Raw genomic sequence first — 16,919 nt, 5'->3', positions numbered from 1 at the left:
CAAGTGCCTTTATTCCTGAGGCATCTCACCAGCCCTCTGTGCTTTCTTCAAAAAAAAAAAAAAGATCTATGTGCATGTGTGTCTATGTCTCATGTTCATGTGAGCTAAGGCACACACCCACATGTGTGCATCGGAGGCCAGAGAGCAACCTTGGGTGTCCCTTCCTTTGACATGGGGTTTCTTATTGGCCTGAGGTTTACCAGTTAGGCCAGCGTGGCTGGCTGGGACCTTCAGAGACTTTCCCTGCCCCCCCTAGTGCTGGGCTTACAATCATTCACTCCCATGCCTGGCATTTTTTCCGTGCGTTCTGGGGATTGAAGTCAGGTCCTCGTGCTTACACGGCAAAGCTTTTACTGACTGAACTATCTCTTCAGCCTGAATTGATGATTTCAATGTTAAAAACATTAAAGCAACATATTTCTATTTCCTAAATTAAATGTCCCTGCTCGACAGTGGAAGTGATGTATCGAAGTATGTTTTTTTTTCTTCTTCTACAGGACCATACAGAATAGCTTTGCAAATCAAAGGACGCCTAAAGAATCACCCGTTTCACACACCCGGAGCACAAATGTCGTTTAATTGCGTTTACACCACACCAGAAGGTACTGTAGGGATCTTATCTCGGCAGAGCAAGTTGGAATGTCAGCAACAAGAGGGTGATCTTGGAGGTTCAGGCTGTTCCAAAGAGTGAAGTGGGGTTCTGAAAATAGAGCGGCAATCAGTCATCACTCTCACTCCTGACACACACTAGCTCTTCTGACACTCTCCATTGTCATTGTCTGACACTCTCCACACTGCAGCATTGGTGATCAAAACGTATTTTATACCAACTACCTAATTACATTTTATTGTCAGAATACCTTAGATTTTAGAGTCGCTGTTCATTCTGAACGGTAAAAGAGACTCCAGAGCATCAGGCCACCTTATGGATGAGGAACGGTCCACGAAGCTCTCACTACATCGGGCTCTAGGGATCAATGTCCCTTATTTGTTGGTCCGTTCCTCAGCTGTATCTGTTCAAAGTTCACACCGCACAAATTCCACTGAAAAATTCCAGCTGTATCTGCTGCCCCAGTTCTCCTTGATCTAGACAAGAAGACGTTTGGGAACTGTTCCCCAAATAACAGGTAGGGAAGTTGCTTCTGCAACTACGTAACTAATTATTTAGTTATTGCTAATTAGTGAGCTGTGCTCTCCGTTATGAGAGCATTAGCTGCTTACAGCCATGAAACAAACTTCCATAGAACTAAACTTCGAAACTTTCACTCACTGTAGCTACTCATCAAGGGCTCCCATATGGCTCCTCGGTTCTACATTAGAGGGCAACATACTACACATTTCCACACAGTTCTACTGGAGTGTTGTGGAGGGGTACTCTTTCATAATTACCCTGAAAGAAGGTGGCTGGAGAGGAAGAGCATTAAGTCTCCTCGGCCAGTAGCCCTAGAACCTAGACTAAAGCAAAGTGGAGCGGCTGTTTGCTTGTGTGCTTGCTCCAGTTCTTAAGGCACTCTCCTGACTTAGCGGCTTCACAGTGCCCTGCGCTGGCTGCCCGTTAATGTCACCTACAGAGAATCTGGCTTAACTGGTCTGGGAATGTGGATAGAAAACCAAGGTTTTTAAATTAAAATATTTTTTCTTGTAGATTTATTTTTATTATTTACGTGTCTGAGTGTTTTGCCTGCCTGAACATACGTCTGTACACCACATCTATACCTAGTGCCCGAGGAGGAGGTGAGCCTCCATGAGGGTGCTGAGAATCAAACCCCAGGTCCCTTGTAACAACAATTGTTTTTAGTCACTGAGCCAGCTCTGCAGCCCTGAGAACCAAGGCTTTGGAAAGCACCCCGGGCAGATGCTATTCTGTGGACAGGCTTGAGATGAACTGCCCCTACACACACATCAACCCCTCTGCTACCACAGCATGACCTTCTCTGATACTTGGGAAGCCAAACTCTGCATAGCAGACTTCCCCCCAATTCCCTCCTCCCTCCTGTTCTCCTTTCTGCCCCTTCCTCTTTTGAGGTTTTCTTTGGGACTGAGAATTATTAAGTAACCCAGTGGGTGTTGTTATGATCCTTCTGCCTTAGTCTCTCAAATTCTAGGATTATAGGCCTGAGACCTCATACCTGGCCTACATACATTTTAAACCTAATAGTCCTATACCCCCAACTAGAAGAACTCTTGGCCAGCTCACTTTAATATTTATTCATCATTTTGCCAGACTCTTCAAAGAGGGTTAGTATCTGCCTTTATGAGCTTACAATTCAGTGTTGAATTTTTTTGTTTTTGTTGTATGTTTTCTGAATTTCTCCTGGCAGAGAGCCTTTGATTTCCGGAACTACTCTATTCACACATGGCTTACTATTTGCCAGGGACCTCTCATGTGCCAAGCCTGTTATGGAAAGTAGGGGTGCTGTGTCCTTGAAGAACTTGTGGACTCTCTTAGGTACTGAGAAAAGAACAAATGGGCTGGTGGGTAAAGCTACTTGGCAATCACTCTGCCAACTGAGTTCTCTCCCCAGCCCTCTGAATGCCAGATTGACGTGCAGGTGGCATTGTGATCTGGGCGGTCCACAGGAGCACTCTGGAAAGGTGGACTTGATCTAGTCTAGAGAACCCCAAGAACTGTCACCCAGGAGGGCTGGCTGTCATGCTGAGCCAAAACTTATATTGGAAAGAGAAACCCACAAAGTGAAACCTCTCCTTTCCTGCAACACTAGTTTTGTTGACTCCATTCTACTCATTCCTGCCTAATTTTCGCTGACATCCTCACAAGAACCAACAGAGCTTGGCACCATGTTGCTTCCTGGATTTTTCAGCTTCAGAGAATCATCAGTCACTAGAGAAGAATAGACTCTACCTTGACGAACAGTTGAGTGAGGCTAACTTTATGAGCTTTTCTTATCACGTCAGTGGTTAGTTTGCATAGATATATAAGATGTAAACAATATTTTTACAGTTAAAAAAATCACAAAGTATAGGAACTACATCAACCATTTGATTTCATTTTTACCTTTTCAGGAGAAATTCAATTCCTTATTGATTTATGGAACAAAACAATGGCAGCATATTACATTATCATATCATTACCATTCTTTTTTGTTCTGTTTTGTCTTTAACTTGTATATATGCCTGTGTGTGTACATGTGTAGGATCCCCAAGACACAGAGTTACAAGTGGTTGTGAACTGCTCAACATGGGTATGGGGAACCAAACTCTGGCTTATTTCAAGAATAGCAGGGACTCTTAACTGCTGAGTGAGTGATCCATTACTTTATTTCTTTTCTTTTTTCTTTTTTCTTTTTTTTTTTTTTAAGATAGGGGTTCTCTGTGTAGTTTTGGTGCCTGTCTTGCTCTGTAGACCAGGCTGGCCTCGAACTCACAGAGATCCACCTGCCACTGCCTCCCGAGTGCTGGGATTAAAGGTGTGAGCCACCACCACCTGGCCCCATTACTCTATTTCTTGTTGAGGGAAAAAAATAGGTGCTCTCGAGGTTCAAAAGAGCCAGCAAGTCTACCACCATCGTCAGGGAGAGTCCAGATTAGATTTGGCATAGTCACACCCAGGAGTTACGCTCCCTGGGTGGTAATACTGTGTCTAAAATAACATTTGAATGTTCCAAAGCATTAACTTGGCAGAAGTCATGTGTTTTAAGCCCCTGGCAGTTGACTGTGCGATGTTTAAACATGAATGGTTTGAATGGGGTGCAGACTTTCTTGTGACTTAAAGTTATTATTATTCTTTTCAATATTCCAAGGTCCTGTCATGACAGGCAAAGTCTCTTACCACTGAGCTGCATTCATTCCTAGCTCTTTATTTGTGGTTTTAAATTAATTATAGTCTTTTTAAAATTAGGAGAATAAAAATAACAAGGAGACAGCGGAACCCACCTGTTGCCTTTGAAGGACTCTCATGATCTGGTCCTTCCCTGGTCATCAGGGGTCTTGTGCACTGCTGTTCCGTAAGCATTGTCCACTCACAGGCTCCCCACATATCGGTTCCCAGGTCACTCTGCCTCACTGTGTCCATGAACAGCTTCCTGATGCTTGCCCTTGGGACTCTTTCTCTCAAGTCTGGATGTGCAGCCCACTGTCACAGAATAGTATTTAATGCTAAAGAAAAAGTATTCAGTCATCTAATTTTACAGTATTCCATAACATTGTTATATATTTGGTGTCAGGGAAAACAGAATATGAAGGGACTCTAGCCAGCCGGAGCATGGCACACATGGCTCTGGCAGGCCTTGTCCTTCTTCCCCATGCCCTCTGCCTTGATAAAAACATTAGATTACATTCCTAACGCTAGCCACCGAGGTCTATTCCCTTATTTGGCCACTTCCTCCTCCTGAGGCTGGCCACCAAGGTTCAGTTATCAAAGTATTTAAGTCCAGCCATCAAAGCCTGCAGTGATATATTGTGTACTGTAGCAGGAATCTTAGAGGTCTTATTAATAAAATCAAACCTGAGGCCAGGTATTGGGGTGAATGCTGGAAGGTCAGAGAAGCAGAACAAGCCACAGCTACCTCACCTCGCCAATTCCTCAGCTGATCCTGTTTCCTCAGACTAGAAGCCTCTGGGTCCTCATCCAAATGGATCTCAGCTCAACTGCTGCTCAAAAGCCTAAAGCTTAATCACTTAGTTCCTGGTTTTCATGCCTTATATACCTTTCTGCTTTTTGCCCTCACTTCCTGGGATTAAAGGCTCACTTCTTGGGATTAAAGGCGTGAGTCACCATGCCTGGCTGTTTCCAATGTGGCCTTGAACTCACAGAGATCCAGATGGATTTCTGCCTCTGGAATGCTAGGATTAAAGGTGTGAGTGTCACCATTTTCTAGCCTCTGTATCTAGTGGCTGTTCTGTTCTCTGACCCCAGATAAGTTTATTAGGGTGCACAATATTTTGGGGAACATAATACCACCACAGTGTACCCTAATAAAATTTGCCTGAAGATCAGAGAACAGAACAAGCCACTAGATTAAACATAGAGGCCAGGCAGTGGTGGCACACACCTTTAATCCTAGCAACTTGGGAGGTGGAGATCTGTCTAGATCTCTGTGAGTTCAAGGCCACCCTGGACTACATGAGATTGACTCAGTCTAGGAGAGAAAACAGAGCCAGGCAGTGGTGGCACACACCTTTAATCCCAGTACTGGGAAGCACACACGCCTTTAATCCCAGGAAGTGATGGCCGGGTGGAGAGAGGTACATAAGGCCTGAGGAGACAGGGACTAAAGGCTTTTCCGCAGAAGCATCCCTTTCAGCTCGAGGCTCTTTCATGCTGAGGAGTCCTAGAGGCATCACTCTATGTACAGCACTGCATTTTATTTAGTCATTCACCTGCCAGGGGACCCTTGGGGTTCTGACTAACGTTGAAATAGACATGGTTACACAAACATCTACTTGTGCTCTTGATTTCACTTATTTGGGATACACATCAAGAAGTGAGTTGTTTATCAGATGACAATTCTATCTTAAATACTGGAGGAACTGCCACACTGTTTTCCAGACGTTATGTACCATTTTACCTTCCTCCCAGCAGCCACAGGGATTTCTTGACATTGTTGCTAACGTTTATTCTTTCTCTCTTTTGGTATTAGGGATTAAATGCAGTCTTGCCTATGCTAGACAAGTGCCCCACAACTGAGTTACATCCCTCTCCAGGCCTCTTTTTCTTTTAAACAGGATCTCACTAACTTCAACAGGGAGTCTTGAACTCACTCCATAGCTCAGGCTGCCACAGAACTCATAATTCCTGCCTCAGCCTCCTGTAATCACAGGTTTGCACCCCAAAGTCCATATTATTATTTTCCCCTTTGCTTCCCCCTTCTAGCCCGCCTTTTGTATATAGTAGCTGTCTGATGGGTATGATGTGTTATCTAACTATTTTTGTGATATGTAACATGTGTGAGAGTTGGTTTCAAATTACAACTTGCCACAATCTAGAATCACCTGAGAAGAGAGTCTCAATAGAGGATTGCTTAGTGGCCTATGGCATATAGGTAGGGGATTGTACTGATTGTTAACCGACTCAGCCCATGGTGGGTGTCACCATTCCCTAGGCAGAGGGTCCTGAACTATATAGGACAGGAGAGAGGTAGAGGAGAGCAAGCAGGCGGCAAGGATACATTCATTTCTTTCTGCTTTTTACTGAGGACGTAATATGGAGAGCTGCCACTGTGACTTTCCTGCAATTATGGACTGTAACCTAGAATCATAAGCCAAATATATGTTTGTCCCCTACATTGTCTTTGGTTAGTGTACTTTAACCAAAGCAACAGAAACAAAACTACAACACCATGTATTCATGTGTGTGCTGGCCATTTGTAGTATATTCTTAGGAAGAATGTCTACAGGAGTACTTTGAACTGTTTTTACTTGAATTTTTTAGTGACTGGGTTTTAGACCTCTACATAAATAGGTTTTAGACCTATTAATACACAAAAAGCCAGAAGTGGTGGCACATATTTTTAATACTAGCACTTAAGAGGCAGAGACAAGTAGATCTCTATGGTTTTGAGGTTAGCCTGATCTATATAAGTTCAAGGCCAGTCAGGGTTATATAATGAGACCTTGCCTCAAAAAAAAAAAAAACCTCAAAATAAAAAACTTTAAACAGAGGTTAGGTAGATAGTAGTACCAGTGGAGGGGCAGATCTTTCAAGGAAGGGGACATTTTCTCAGTTAAGGTTCCTTCTTTCAAAATAATGCTAGCTTATATCAAATTAACATGAAACTACCTAGCAAAGTCAGGTTTAGGCTCCCTCCCATGGAGTGGCCCTTAAATCTAATCAAAATGGTGGTTGGTTACTCCTATAACATTTGTGCCATCATAACATCAATAGATTTTGTAGACAGGTCCACGGGGTTCATAGCTGGGTGGTTTTAATGATTTCCTTTTCTCCTCCTGTCATGTGCATAGTACTTTCTAGCACCATTATTTCTAGTCAGTAGGGGTAAAGCCTTTTGATGAGTGCTAGTATATTCTCTCCATGTGGGATAATGTAAGTAAATGGTGGCTTCAGCAATAAGGCCTTATTGTCTGGTTGTGGAAGGTAACCAGTAGCCTTGGCAACAGCCTGTGATTTGGACAATGACTCCATAAGATATATATCATTCCTGGTGTTGGAGGGTTTCACTTGGTAGCATAAGATGTCTAGATGGACATTGTCACATGATAATGCCATTCAAATGACTTCCATACATGTATATATTCTAGGAAGCTTCTACAGTACTGTGTTGCCATGTGGCTTTATGAAAGGCTTTTAGTGTTGGTTTTCTCTTCCCATGTTCTCTCCATTATCTTGCCCTCTCACCCTTCTCCATTTAATCCTCCTATTCTGGTTTCTCCTTTATCTTTTTAAAACTTCCTTGAAAGATCTACCCCTACACTGGTCCCTTACTATCCACCTAGGCACTGGTCCCCACAAATTGGCTGTTGGCAAGCCTGTGGTATATAGTCTTCATTGATGATTGATGTGAGAGGACCCAGATCACTATGGGTGGTGTCACCCCTGGGCAGGTGGTCCTGGGTGAAAGCAGGCTGAGAAAGCCATGAGGAGCAAGTTGGTAAGCAGCCCTCCTCCACAGCCTGTGTAGCAGCCATTGACTCCAGATTCTTGCCTTGTCTGAGTTCCTGTCCTGACTTCCCTCAGTGATGGACTGTGCTGTGGAACTCTGAGCTGAAATAAACATAAACATGTGCATCTCTAACACTCATCACAGCCTTCTTGAAGTAGATGGTAATTAACAGAGACCCACAACTGGACAATGTGCAGAGAGTGAGAGTCTTCGGAGCACTCAGCCCTAAATGGGATAACTTTGTATGAAAAAAATGCCAAAAAAGTTGAGTGCTGTCTAAGTAAAGGGGAAGTAGTTTTTCAAGCATTTCTTTATCACAGCTATTAATTACAATCATTTGAAAATGTATATGGCAGTATCTGTGAAAACTAAAAGAGCATATTTCCTTAATTCCAAAAAATTCTAACACTCTCCACTTTCTAGACATAAACTAGCATAATAAAAATGTACAATGCTATCTGATTGTAGTTGCAAGAGAAATGTAAAGGGGGCTCACCAAGTGGACTTTTGGATGGGCCATGATATAGTTTCTTTTTGGAACACCATACAGAAAATCAAGGCCTGTGATAAATAAGAAAAACTAATTGATTTACCTGAGTTAAAGGTAAGGAGGACCTATGCACAGGATCCTTTTACTATATACAACTACAGAGCCCTTCTCACGGGGTCTACTTAGAGGAGAAGCCTGAGAACACATGCTGGGCTCATAGCCTCAGCTCCTTGTCGGAAGGGCCCACGCGCTGAAGATCCTGGTCAACAGAAACGGTAAAGCAGAGTTGATTTCTGCATGTTAGTTATCTCTTTACCTTTAAGGAGATGCTTCCTTGTAGTAGAGGCAGAAGGGCACAGATTATTTGGGAGTTTAAAATCCTTTTCATCTGAGTTTTCACACTCAGCCTGCCATGAAAAGTGAGAACATTAGTGGATGACACTAGCAATGAAATAATTTCAATTTTTAAAGACTTCAGTCTCAATCCTTTCTAAAGCACAGCTTCCTTCCAAAGTTCAGTAATCTGTATAAAACAGTGTAACCACACAAATGGATTCTGATGAGCTACCCTTGCCTGCTAGTTGATGTGCTCGCCAAGAACGTTCACTATGGTGTCGGTGCACCCCCTGGTCCCAGCAGTCGGGAGGCTGAAACAGGGAGATGGGTACCAACCTGCTAGCCTTCCTACATATGGAATATGATTCCAGCCTTCCTAAACACAGCACCCATGCCTCAAAACACAAATAGGAGCCTGGAACAGTGGCTTAATGGTTAAGAACACTGGCTGGTCTTTGAGAGCGCGCAGGTTTGATTCTTAGCACCCACACGTGGCTTGCAATGATCTATTACTCTAGTTACCTGTTTTGATCTCCATAGGCATCAGGCATGTACACACATACATGCATGCAAAATACTCATACACATTTAAAATGAATATTTTTAAAAGATTTAAGGGGTTGGGGATTTAACTCAGTGGCAGAGCTCTTGCCTAGCAAGCACAAGGCCCTGGGTTCAGTCCTCAGCTCTGGAAAAAAAAAAAAAAAGATTTAAAAAAGTAAACAAGTTAAAAAAATCAGGACAATAAACAATGAGTTTATTGTTTATTGTTTATGAATATGAGTATGAGTAGCTAAAACGTAAATTTTTTTAACAACAAAGGATTACAAATGTCATCTTTTTCTTTTTTTTTGATTTTTTGATTTTATTTTTTCTTAACATTTATTTTATTATATATACAGTATTCTGTCTGCATGTTTGCCTGTATGCCAGAAGAAGGCATCAGATGTCATTATAGATGGTTGTGAGCCACCATGTGGTTGCTGGGAATTGAACTCAGGACCTCTGGAAGAGCAGCCAGTGCTCTTAACCTCTGAGCCGTCTCTCCAGCCCTAAAACGTAAATTTTCAGGTCTAGTAATCTGTATATGGAAATACACTTATTTCTGGAAAGGAAGGTGATATTTCAACAATGGAAAATATAATGCAAGAGGAGATAGAGGGCTGAAGTGTGGTTCAGCCTTGCATCTATGAAGCCCTGAAGGAATTCCTGGCACAGCACAGCCAGAGTGTGGTGACATGCTATTGTAACGCCAGCACTGGGGAGGTATAGGTAGAATGTTCAAGACCATCCTTAGTTATATAGAAAGATCTTTGATGTCCATCCAAAAATACATTGGCAAATTAAGCATCGTATAGGGTTTTCCCTACATTTTATTTTAGTACTTTTGTAGTTTAGCTCTTATTTATAGGTTCTTGATTCATTTTGAATTGGGTTTTGAACATAATTTAAGATAAGGGCCCCCACTCCATGCTTCTGCATAGGAGATCTAGTTTACCCAGCACCATCTCTAACAGACTGCTCTCTCCACATTCTGTGGTTGGCCAAAGAGGTGAGTTTAATTCTGGGATCTCTCTTCGTTTTACTGGTCTGGGTGTCATCTGTCTGCATGCCAGAACCACAATGTTTTCACTTCTGTAGCTTGGGAGTAAGTTCTGAAATCATGAAGCATTACTCTTCTTACTTGGATCTTTGACAAGATTATTTTGACCACCATAGTCTTTGGTGACTTCATTGGAATTTTAAAACGGACTTTTCTATTTCTGTAAAATGTCTTTGGAATCCACACAGGGACTTTTCAGACTCTTTAGATTATATTCTATTGTTTTGTCACCTAAAATATAATTCCATGCCAGGCGTGGTGGTACATGCCTTTAATTCTAGCACTTGGGAGATATAGGCAGGTAGATCTTTACGGGTTCGAGGCCAGTCTGGTCTATACAGTGAGTTCTTGGCCAGCCAATGGCTATGTAGTGAGACCTTGTCTCAAACAAACAAACAAACAAACAAACAAACAAACACATAATTTAACATTGTTAGTGTTTCAGTCCATGAAAAGACTAATGCTGGCTAAGAGAAGAAGAGGTAATTTTTTTTTTCATATACTTACTGGCAGAGTTACTTTATCACTTATATACTCTAATCAATTGGATAATTAGCTAATTGATATGTTGTGATTGTGGGTGTTTTTAGCCTGCATATGTGTTCCAGTATGGTTTCCCTATCATGTGTGTGAGCATGTATGGAGGTTAGCAGTGAACACTGAGTTTCATTCCACAGGTGCTAGTCACTGTGTTTCTTTTGAGATGGAGTTTCTTTCTGGCACAGAACTGATGGGTTAGGCTGAGCAGACTGGTTAGTGGGTCCCAGGAATCCACATGTCTCTGCCTCTCCAGTTTTAGGATTACAAACCATTTACTGAGCTATCTCCTCAGTCACACTGCCTGTTTTCCTTTCTCCCTCTCCTCCTTCTCTACTCCTGCCCATCCCCCACCCCATATAGGCCAAAGATTAATGGCAGGTGTCTTCCTCAATCATTCTCTACCTAGTTTAAAATTATTAATTCATTTGCAGTGTGTGTGTATGTGGTGTGTGTGTGTGTGTGTGTGTGTGTGTGTGCCACTTGTGTTTGGGTCCCTCCCATTTTGCCAGGTAAGAAGAGGGTGTTACATCTCTTGGATCTGGAGTTAAGAGCAGTTGGGAGCTGTCTGTAATGGGTGCTGGGAATGGAATTTACAAGTGGAAGTATAGCAAAGGTGCAAAATCAGTGAGCCATCTTTCCAGCCCTCCACCTTGGTTTTGGGGAAGGATCTCTCACCAAACCCTGAGCTCACCAATTTGGCTAGACTTGCTAGTCAACAAGCCCTAGGGACCCACCTGTCTCTGCCTCCCCGGGGCTGGGATTACAGGAGTGTGGGTGCTGTGTGTGGCTCTTTATGTGGAGCTGGGCATCTTAGCTCGGGTCCTGAGGCTGCACCACAAGCGCTTGACTGACAGAGCTCTATGCCCAGCCCAGCTCCTCTGTGTTTCATAGAAGCATAAACAACAACATAAAAAGTGTACAATGACACTGTAGCTCCACCGATTGTGGTTGTAACAATAAAATCCCAAGGTACACTGTTGCTCCACTGATTGTGGTTGTAACAATAAAATCCCAAGGTCTCTCAATATGCGAGATGTTGAATAAGTCATGACATCTCTTTTTCAGATCATCATGCAGAAAAGGAAAGCTGTGAGAGGCGAAGGAAATGTATCAGCTTACTTAGGTGAATGGTAAGGGAGGTCCATGCACAGGATCCTTTATTGTACAGAGCCACAAAGCCCGCCACACACCTATCTATTGATGCAGAAACCACGAACACTTGCTGTGCTTGTTATGCTGGCTGCTTGTTGGAAGGGCCCACAGCTTGAGTGTACTGGTGAACAGAAACAGTGGAGCTGGAGCACAGTGTCACTTCACAGGTCTGCATTCCAGTGACTCCTTACCTTTAAACCTGTGCTTACTGGAGGCAGATGTTGAAGAAACCAGATTATTTGGAAGGCCAACACCTTTCTTGTCTAATGTTGTAGGTTTAGGCTGCCCTAGAAACACAAGAACAATGCCACTCAAGGATAGTAGAAACAAACGAATTTTATTTCATTGAGACGGTCTTTTTATCTAGCCTTGGCATACCTAGAACTCACTTGGTAGACCAGGCTGGCTCCAACTCACGGAGATTTGACTCCTCTGTACTGGGTGCTGGGATTAATGCAGTACCCCACCATGCTAGCTTGAAATAAACTCATTTTAATTCTTAAAAAGTTTAAAATTGCCTCAGTCTTTCTAAAGCAGAGCTTCTTATGGCCCTCTTCAGTTAGTCAGACAAAGTGACTTCACGAGCATAAATACATTCTGTATGTGCTTTCCTTTCCTCACAGTGGATATAGTATGTCAACGTAAGAGCGTAAGTCAGCCAGGCAGTGGCGGTGTACACCTTTACTCCCAGCACTCGGGGGGCAGAGGCAGGTAGATCTCTGTGAGTTCAAGGCCAGTCTGGTCTACAGAGTGAGATCCAGGACAGCCAGGGCCACACACACACACACACACACACACACACACACACACACACACACACGCATACACGTGTAAGTCTGTGATGCTGAAGAAGAGATTGTGTTAATACACACCAACACTTCTGAGAATAAAGCATGAGGGTGATGGGAATCTGGAGAGTCTCTGGCCAGCATAGTGAGTCTGATGCCAGCTTTCTGGTACCTAACAAGATCCTGTTGGGGGAGGCTGGTTAAACCTACTACAGCTTAGGTGACACCATGTCCCAATTTCTTTGTCTCTCTGAAAACATTAAATTACAATGGATTCATTTGCGACTGTGGAGTCAAAGGACAACTGGAACTGGTAGGTTCTCTGTTTCTAGCGTGCGTTGTGGGGATGGAATGCATGTGTCAGGTCTAATTTACCCGCTGAGCTAACTTGAACCCCTCCCTACTTCCTGTTTATAATTTCTTGACATCCTTACCAAAATTTATTCTCCTTTTCTGTTTGTTTCAAGTACAGAGAACTGAACCTGGGCATTTTGTACGTGAGGCAAGTACTCCACCCTTGAACTACATTAATCCCACCTCTTGCTTCTGACAACTTTGAGACATGGTCTCATCATGTTGCTCAGGATAGATGTGAATGTGTCGTTCCCTTGCATCAGCCTCCCAAGGCACTGGGATTACAGGCTGCACCCACAGGACTGTTCTTTTCCATGCACTTGGAAACATCAATAGTTTTCTTTCTTCCACTTTCTGCTTTCCTTTCTTCTTTTCTCTCTAACAACTGTACGATGGGCACGAAGTGTTACCTCCTTGTGGTTGGGGTTGATGTTTCCCATGAGTGTTCTCATGTAGTCCCACAGTGGATACAACAATATGAAAAAAATGATGCAACCTCCCCCCTATGCATCGATAGTCACTGGGTCCTCAGAGTGGGCAGGTGCTCATTGACAAGTCCTCCACTCTTGCTAGATGATTGAAAGGACCAATTCTGGCTCATATCCATAGCTGCTGTGTGTTCATGGAATTTTCTAGTTCTACCACATATTGTTGAGGTGCTAGGGATTTTTTTTCCCCAAAGTCTGGAAGGTGCTTTTGTCCACTGACTAACATAATTTAATCTTTTAAATGTTTCAATTCCTAAAAAACTTTAGTGCTAAGAACCAGGAAACAGTTTTCTCATGCAGTCCCTGCCATAACTAAACATTACAATCATTCTAGAATGGATACATACATATTCTATCCAGTAGCTATGGAGCCGAGAGCAGACATGTCTTGAATTTAACCACCCCACTCACACATGCTACTGTATAGCTGTAAAGTGGAAGAAGAAAATAAAATATGTAATGCTGTCGACTGCACCATTGACTGTAGTCATGACCACAGAAATATAAAGGTGACTTAAACTAGTGAAGAAATCTCAAATATTCCCACTTCAGAACATCATGCAGAATATTAAGCGGGAGAGGGATGAAGGAAACCCATCAGTTTACCTGGGTTAGAGGCAAGGGAGAATCTATGCATAGAAGCATATTGTTGTGCAGCACAACAAAGCCCTCCACGTATTTTTCCTGTCTATTTACAGGAACACACCTTGTTTTCCTAACATTACCTGTATGTTGGAAGGGCCCAGAGATTGAGATTATTGGAAAATAGAAACAGCGAGGAAAGAACAGAGTTCTGTTTTACACATCTGTATGCCAGTGACTTCCTTACCTTTGGGCACACGTTTCTTCAAGGCAGAGTTTGACTTGCGCAGGGTATTTGTTCCTTTAATACTTTGCTTGTCTAAATTACTGGTTTTAGATGTCTCTGGAAAGTGAGAACAATGCCATTCATTATGCTGCAAGTAGGCCTTCTCAGCTCTTCAGGCACAAAGCTGACAGTCATGAATAGCTCTGCCAAGCCTTGTGTTCTAGTCTGCTTTCTATTATTGTTGTGGCGAGCCACAGGAATATGAAATAGAAGTCCAGCTGTATATTATAAACTATACCTTGACGAGGCCAAGGGTCAGTCGAGTGGAAAGCCAATCAGCAAGGTCGATTGGTGTTATGCGGTTTAATATTTAATTGTGTCTTGCTATGAATTCCTTGTGCTCATAATTCTCCTAAAGTGTGTATGTGTGTGAGTCTCCGTTTCAAAGCCCCTGGACAGTCACATAGACAAAACCTTCAGCTTCTGAGCTCCAGGCCCCCTCTTTAGCATTTGTTTTGGGTATGTGCCATTTGCAAATACCCTCCTTGAGCTACTTACTAAGATAGAGTTAATGCCAAACAAATCCTTAAAAGACAAGCAAGGAGCAGATAGCTACCAGGCCATCTGTTAGACCCTGAAAACCCCCAACTTAGATAAAATGTCTTTTTTGAGACTACGTGTCTCACAGGCCAAATGCCCACCAACTAGAGGAACAAGCTTTGTTTCTTGTGCAAATCAAGGCCTCCCTTCCCTCTCTGACTGCCCCAGAGAGCCTCTCAGATCAAAAGGAGTTCCCCATGACAGGTGTTTCAAGCTGTGAGGCAGACTGACTAGCTATCAGTACTCTACCCCGCCCTGTCAGGAAACTGGCGGCAGAGGAAAAGTGACTGTTTTGACTTTCCCTACCCTATCACCTGTAAGTCTATAGTTGATAGATTCGTAATGCTTTCACCTAACCACAATAAGGATATATTTCTAGCACATAAATTCCTTTTCAGATTTATCCCAACTACTAACTGACCCCACTCTTATCTCTCCTTTTTTAGATTGCAAATAAAATTGCCAGGAAGCCTCTAGCAGGGACCCCTACAATCGTGTGCTGTATCCAAAACACAAGGTGTTACCGTTTGGGAGAGGATATAGACCAGCCCTGGGAGAAGGGAAAGAGAGGAAGGACTGAAGGATGGGGAGGAAGGACTGAAGGATGGGGAGAAGGACTGAAGGATGGAGAGTTGAAGGATTGAAGATGGGAGAGAATTAGGATTGGAGAGAACTAGGAATGGAGGGAACAGAGAATTGAGGGAACTAGGAACTGAAGATTGAAGGACTGAGGAATTGAAGATTAGAGGGAATTAAGAATTGAGGGAACAAGAAGAAGGGAACTAAGGAAATAAAGAGAGATCTGAGAGGGTTGAACTGGTGACTGAGGAATAAATGAACTGAACTAAAGAGCTCCGAGCAACTGGACTCATTCCCACGCCGTTGGTAGTGTCTCCCCTGGGCCCCTGGATTTGTATAAATTTAAGGCTGGTAGAAACAGCGAAGAAAGAACAGAGTTCTGTTTTACACATCTGTATGCCAGCGACTTCTTTACCTTTGGGCACACGTTTCTTCAAGGCAGAGTTTGACTTGCGTAGGATCTTTGTTCCTTTAATACTTTGCTTGTCTAAATTACTGGTTTTAGATGGCTCTGAAAAGTGAGAACAATGCCATTCACTATTCTGCAAATAGGCCTTCTCAGCTCTTCAGGTACAAAGCTGACAGTCATGAATAGCTCTGCCAAGCCTTGTGTTCTAGTCTGCTTTCTATTACTGTGATAAAGACCATGATTAAAGCAACTTGGGGGAGAAAGGATTTATTTGGCTTACACATCCTAATTACAGCCCATCATAGATGAAAGCCAAGGCAGGAACTCAAGCAGGGAAGGAACCTGGAGGCAGGAACTGGAGTAGAGAGACTAAGGAGAAACATGCCTAGTGGCTTGCTTTCAGCTCACTCAGTTAGCTTTTTTATGCAACTAAGGACCACCTGCATAGGGTGGCACCACCCATAGTGGGCGGGGCTCTTCTACATCAATCATTAATCAAGAAAATGTCCCATAGACTTGCCTACAGGCCAGTCTGATGGAGGCATTTTCTCAGTTGAGGTTCCCTTTTTCTAGCTGATTCTAGCTTAGGTCAAGTTGTCAAAAACAAACATAAAAAAACAACCAGCACACCATTTCTTGTAGGTGGTATTTTATAAAAGTGTGTTCTTAGAGTGTAAGTCATGTAACAGGGGGACTAGAGCTGGGAGATGGGTCACATGCCTGCATTCTAGCACTTGGGAGACCCATTGAGACAGGCACATGCCTGCCAGTCTGCTTACATACTGAGTATAATGCCAGCTTAGATATACACAGAACCCCTATGTCAAAATACACATAGAATCCCCTATATAAATGTCATAAAAAGAACTTAAAAAAATAGTACAATAAACAGAATCACAAGTGACTGAAATATCAGATATCAGAATGTTTTATCCTGATGTATAAAATGTGTGTAAGTTCCTCCGCTTTTGTTTTTAAATAAAAGAAGACATTCTGGGGAGGTGGAAGGGGGAGTGTGTGGGGGTATGATTCAGCTTTTTTGTATACCTGTATGTAAATTTCAAACAATAATAAGCATCCCATATTCCCACAATGGAAAATACACTGACAGAATGGACAGGATAATTCGAGGTGCTACTGAGGGTGTATTTTGAATACTAAGAGGAAATATAATAACAAATACTTCCACTTT

At 42.8% G+C, this 16,919-nt stretch overlaps 1 long non-coding RNA gene across 2 annotated transcripts; it reads right to left on the bottom strand.

The window, feature by feature from the left end:
- Window positions 1-560: 560 nt before the first annotated feature.
- LOC131910580 (uncharacterized) lies at window positions 561-14,259 on the bottom strand. Of its 2 annotated transcripts, none has more exons than XR_009379169.1 (5): window positions 14,161-14,259; window positions 11,893-11,988; window positions 8,387-8,477; window positions 3,895-4,116; window positions 561-700 (listed from the first exon to the last, which is right to left on the bottom strand). It is a non-coding gene; the product is annotated as an uncharacterized LOC131910580 (long non-coding RNA). The 2 variants fall into 2 exon arrangements; XR_009379168.1 differs by having other exon boundaries at window positions 3,895-4,093.
- Window positions 14,260-16,919: the final 2,660 nt, after the last annotated feature.

This window comes from Peromyscus eremicus, chromosome 5 (assembly GCF_949786415.1).
Source record: "Peromyscus eremicus chromosome 5, PerEre_H2_v1, whole genome shotgun sequence".
In the NCBI taxonomy this organism is placed as follows: Eukaryota; Metazoa; Chordata; class Mammalia; order Rodentia; family Cricetidae; genus Peromyscus; species Peromyscus eremicus.
The sequence above is the reverse complement of the archived record's forward strand: the minus strand, read 5'-3'. Positions and strand labels throughout refer to the sequence as shown.